Source organism: Mustela nigripes, chromosome 1 (assembly GCF_022355385.1).
Source record: "Mustela nigripes isolate SB6536 chromosome 1, MUSNIG.SB6536, whole genome shotgun sequence".
NCBI lineage: Eukaryota > Metazoa > Chordata > Mammalia > Carnivora > Mustelidae > Mustela > Mustela nigripes.
The window spans coordinates 240,277,284-240,283,863 of NC_081557.1; positions in this window are offsets into that span (position 1 = coordinate 240,277,284).

The window sequence follows — 6,580 nt, forward strand, 5'->3', positions numbered from 1 at the left end:
ATTAGTCATAAAAAGTATTTAAATAAAGTAATACTTTGAAAACATGTATGCTGAGTATGGAGTTATATTTATCAAGAATAAGTACAAAACCCCATGTTTCCCACATGCGTTCACTGTAACTACTTCAAATTAGGACTAATTATTTTCTAATAGGGGAAAAATCCCCTATCATATTGTTTTAATCAGTGAACCAGAAAGATTAAAACAGAGGATAATTTTAGCTTAATTTTCTAACCTGTGTTTATAAAATGTATTCATAGTATATATTTTTTCTTGTTGCTATTTCAAGGTGATATAAATTTGAATGAAAAGACATAATCATAAAAAGTACAGAATTCTAAGCCCATAATTCAAGAAATTTAGAGTAATTCTTAGTTTTTACATTATAATACATACACATACACATGGTATAAATGAAAACATTAACTTCTTTGACCCTTAAGTTATTAAGGAAATCATATGAGTTGCCCTGACATTAATGCCCTCCAGAGTGAGAAATACAGTATGATAATTCAGGTCATGGGTTTTGGAACCAGACCTCCAGGTTCAAGGTATGTGTCTGCCATGTAATAACTGACAAACACTGGCAAGTTATTTAAATTATCTGTCTTTTTTCTGCAAACCATGTATAACATTTGCATGTGTATCATAGGGTTGTTGTAAGGATTAAATAGTTAACCCTGCAAAGTACTTAGAACACGCTCTCTTGTTTATAGTAAATGTCCCATAATTTCTTTTCAAGATTAATTTCCAGCTGCATGAGTACATAACTTTTCATGTATGTTGAGAAATGCTTGGCAAATGTTATTTTCTTAGTCCCTAATACGATTTTCTATTAAAAATATGATTGGGTTCTTAACTACTGAGACTTTCTGGAACAGATAGATAAAAACAGGTACAGTAAAAGCCATGTATATGATGCACCGAATTGGGAGCGAGTGAAATGGGTTCAATTTCTATCTCTACGCCTTATATCTATGACTCATAAGCCCTGATTCTTTCGGCTTACATCCTTATCTGGGGAACTATAAAGGGAATGCTGATAAGTAGATGATACATTTATAATAAATCTAAAAGTAGGAATTTGATTAATAAAGAAATTCATAACATAAAGTGGATTTATAAAGTAAAAATAATGGAGTTAGATGAAAGAATTAATTATCTTGGTGTTCTGGTGATATTTATATAATTTACTTCTGTTTTTTCACATCATATTATGAACTACTTGGTTATTTAACCATATAAAACTAAGAAATGATAAAATCATTAAAAACATAAAAGTAGAAAATAGCCATTTAAATTCATTACATAAATCAAAGCTGTAACTTTAGAAGATTTATTCTGGATACATAAAGACAGAAGAAATTTATAACACATGCTAGATACTTAAAACTTAAATGAGGATTTAAGTACCTGAAAATACTTTAACATTTTGATACTTAAAAGTTTTAATGTGGATAAACTCACAATTACATGAATATAGATCATGAAATAAATCTTCATTGCTTGCAGGTTTAGGACACACCTTAAAGAAGAAACTGATTTTTCCAAGTAGTTTGTGTAGTTTGTATTTGTATCTCAATATCTCATCACAGTAATAATGATTAGTCAATTTTTGATAAAATAAGTCACAAGGAAAAAAATGGCATTGCACACACTTAATATTTTCCTATAATAATTTATTTTGAAAACACATCTGATTCTATATTTTTTCCTTTGTGTATGCTTAATAAATAAACCATGTTACTCCCAAAATATATTAGGAAAAGAAAACAAAATTTCTGATTACAGAGACATTTATTATGTCTACTCTGAATACAATACAATTTCATTCTTAGTCAATTTTTGCTTAATAGTGCCCATTTCTTTTAAAAGTTTATACTAGTCCACTATCAATTAATCAGTCCTTAAATATATACTGGCTCAGCCCTTTAAATATCATACACAAACATTACATTTAGAATAATTATTGCCTAATTTATGGTAAAACTGAGTCCCTCTTTATCTCAAGTCTAGATTACATATGCTTTTTGGCTTTAGTGAGTTTCAGTGATATTTAATGGCCATGAAATATGTGCCATGGAACAAATACAAGTGAATTAAAGTAAAATAACACCATCTAGAATATCAAAGTTACTTATCTTGAATTAAAGAATTAACTGCAGATACAGAAATAACACTTCCTTTGGGATTTATACTACTTATTTATTGCTATGTAACAAATCACCTCTCTCCCATTAGTGGCTTAAAACAAACATCTATTATCAATTTCTCACAGTTTTTCTGAGTCAGTAATCTGGGCACAGTTTCACTTTGTCTTAAGGTCTCTTGCAAAACTGTAACCATGAGGTCTTACATGAAGTTTCATTTCCAAGCAGAACTGTTGGCAGAACTTAGGTCCATACTAGGTGCTGTCTAGCACCACCAGCTCTTTCTCTGTGAGCCTCTTTGTAGAGTACCTTACAAGTCAATTGTTTTTTGTTTTTCCACCAGAGTGAAAAAGTATGAGAAGGGAGAGCAAGACAGAAATCAGAGTATTTTGTAAACTTACCTCAGAAATAATATTGCATTATTTGCTCTCCTCATTAAGATCCAATAAAATGAATCCCTAGATCCAGCAGACATGAAAGGGAGAGAGCATTTACAAGGACATTGCAGCCAGGAGGTGGAGATTATTTGGAACCATTTTAGAGACTGTCCAGCACAGAACTGCAACAAAATGGTTGGTAGTGGATATTTAAATTTTGGTTTCATTTTATAAACATTCTTTAAAAGTTATAAAATTTATTTAGATTATTACATTAATATTAAAGATACTGGAAAATTAGGATTCTAGCCAGTTTTATATTTTGCCACAATTTCAAATAGATGAAATGATGCCTTCTTAATACTTTCCATATCCATTAGAAACAATCACTTGGGCTCCAGTCATTACCCATAACTGCTTATTTCACGTAATCATTTTATTATTACATAGAAATAGCCAGAATTACAGGTTGTAAATAATACAGAAATTAGTATTTCATAGATACTTTATAGATTTCATTTTTGGTTTCTTTAATATTGTTAATTTGTTGGCTTTGCTTATTATTTTAATTTTAAAGTAAAAATTATGTGGTAATAATAGGTTCTACTAAATTGTCATGTTATGGTTGTTTTTCTGAGCTGAGACAGTGTAAAGTATCTTAGATAGGTTTTATTGATCCTAAGATATCTAATATCTCTGTTTATACATGGAAGACAAGCTTTAATTTATGGTTATCTGAAAATAGCCCAAATCTTGCTGTATTTGGGGAAAACATAATTCTTATGGCATTGCCAAAAGAAAAATCCCTCATGTCATCCTAGGAACCTATACTTGGTCCCAGAACTTTTCAAATATATAAAATATGAGTATTTGTAATACATGATATTATTTTTAGGCTAAATATTTTGCTTTGCTTAGTTTGTATTTTTTAATTTTATTTTTTCCCAAATGACAAGCAGTCTGCATTTTGAAAGGGTTTAATGAAACTTTCTAAGACCTAGTAGGAGTTGTTGACTATTTTTTTTTCTGTATTCAAGCCCTTAGATTTGAAGGATGTTTTTTGTTGTTTTGCTTTGTTTTGTTTTATCCTGAGCAGCTGGATGAGAAGTGGAGAAATGTACTGAGATGACAAACTCTACACATAAAACAAGTTGGAGACAAGGTCTAGAAAAGGTTATCTTGACTTAAGATGTGTTGAATACAAGAAGTTTATTAGATTATCAAGAAAAATGTTGAATAAGCAATCTTGACTTTAAGGAAAAAGATACAGGCAATCTTCACCACATAAATGACATGTACAGTCATGAGTCCCAACAGCATCATTTTAAGTATCCCCATATATAGAGCAGATGGAGAAACAAACAAGCCAACTGAGAAAAAACACTAGTAATAGTAGTATTAGTAGAGGACTGAGAGTGGCATATGAGAAGCCAAGCCAAGAATGTGCTTCAAGGAGTGCCTGGGTGGCTCAGTCCATTAAGTGTCTGCCTTCAGCTCAGGTCATGATCCTGGGGTTCTGGGATTGAGCCCCTTGTGGGACTCTCTGTTCAGTGGGGAGTCTGCTTTTCCCTCACCCTCTTCTCCCTGCTCATGTGCTCTCTTTCTCAAATAGATAAATAAAATGTTAAAAAAAAAAGAATGTGCTTCAAGAATGTTATACGTCAAAGAAAGAAAAAGAATGTTACATATCAAATATATTTCAATTTTAAAAAAGCTAAAAACATTTTAAAAGAATGAACAATTGCATCTTTTTCTACCTGTAGGTACTAAGAATAAGACTGAAACTTGATCTTGAATATAGTAATAAAATATAATTATTAACACTGGCAAAGTGTATTTCATTGTATTAAAGAGGCCAAAATTCTTCTTGGAATGGGCTCAAGACAAAATGGTGACAATAGTATAGATAAATGTGTTTGGAAATTTTGGTTTGAAGGGATTAAAAAAATAGTAGTTATTGTGAGAGGTCTAGTTATGAGGATTTATACAAAATGTCCTCTGTACACAGCAAGATGAAGGACATTTGTTACTGTGTCAGAAATCCACCCCCCACCCCAGTAGTAGTGAGGAATACATAAATGGAACATATTCTTCTGAAATAATGAGTGGAAGAAAGATAGAAAGCCTAGAAAACTTTTGAGGAATAATTGTTTGAGTAAATCAGTGAAATATAAAGGGAATAGACAACAGCAAAAATATTTAAAAGAAGCCTGGTTCTTTAAAATGCTTAGTGGTAAGACTGAGCCTTCTTCCAGGATCTGAAGATGAGCACTCTTAAGTCCTTGCATGGACAGAAAAGATAAAATTCAATAAATGCACAAAAATCCAAATGGAAATAGCCAAACCTAACTAAATAGTTGTATTCTTTCCATGCCATTGGGTATTTACCAAAGAAACTTACGAATTGGGAGAGAGAACTATTTTGCTTAGTTTCCCAAGAAATGGATAAAAAAAAAAAGCTTGAATCTCATAACAGAATGTTTACATACATATCAGATATTATTTGTTGTTGACTTTAAAATCACCAGAACACTTTATGATTAAAATTTCCAAACTACCCAAAGCAATCTACACTTAATGTAATTCCTATCAAAATGCCAATAGCATTTTTCACAGAACTAGAACAAACAATCCTAAAATTTGTGTGGCACCACAAAAGACCCCAAATAGCCAAAACAATCTGGAAGAAGAACAATTCTATATTTCAAGATATATGACAAAGCTGTACTAATCAAAACAGTATGTACTGGCACAGAAATAGACACATCAGTAGAACAGAGTAGAGAGCCCAGAGATAAACCCATATTATATGATCAATATGTCAATTAATCTATGACCAAGGAGGCAAGAATATACAGCAGGGAAAGACAGTCTCTTCAATTAATGGTGCTAAGAAAACTGGACAGCTGCATATAAAAGAATGAAATGAGACCACTTTCTTACAACATACACAGAAATAGACCCCAAATGGATTAAAGACCTAAATGTGAGACTGAAACCATAAAATCCTAGCACATAACATAGGCAATAATTTGTTTGACATTGGCTGTAGAAACATTTTCCTAGATATGCCAAGGGAACAAAAGCAAAAATAGGCCAGGGAAACAAAAGCAAAAATAAACTATTGGGACTTCATCAGAATAAGAATCTTTCACAGCAAAAGAAATCATCAACAAAACAAAAACATAACTGAATAGGAGAAGAAATTTTCATGTAATCGAATATTGTGAAAAACTCATGTATATAGTAGGAATTGATATGTGATGAATGAAACTTCATAATTAAGTAGTGAAATGATGGGTATTTTAGTAGAGGTTATTAAGAAAATGTGCATAATCCAGATAAAAAAATAAAGTTAAAAATAGAATAACCAGGGACACTTGGGTGGCTCAGTCATTAGGCTTCTGCCTTAGGCTTGAGTCATGATTCCAGGGTCCTGGGATCTAGCCCAGCATCAGGCTCCCTTTTGAGCAGATAGCCTGCTTCTGCCTCTCCCACCTTCCCCCCAGCTTGTATTCCTTTTCTCCCTGTCTTTCCCTCTGTCACATAAATAAATAAAATCTTAAAAAAAAAAAGAACCATATGATTGAGCAACCCCACCTCTGGGTACATATTCAAAGGAAATGAGAACAGGATCTCAAAGATGTCTCGAAAATTGAAAGATGGGGCACCATCTTTGTTTGTTCCTTGGTGTTGGGTGGCTCAGTTAATCAAGAGGCTGGCTTTGGATCAGGTCATGATCCCAGGACCCTGGGATCTAGCCTCACGTCGGGCTCAGCAGGAAGCCTGCTTCTCCCTTTCCCACTCCCCCTCCTTGTGTTCCCTCTCTCCTGTGTCTCTCCCTGTCAAATGAATAAATAAGATCTTTTTTATAAATGTGATAGACAAAGTCTCCAAAAAACTGATATCAATAAGGAAAAAAAAGACATATACAATTTATAAAAAATAGATAAAACTTATCGTCAAACGTATGAAAAAATGTTCATACTCACAAACATAAGCTCTGGATACCTAGAATGATACCTATGAACCAAATGGGGAAAAGTTTGTAAT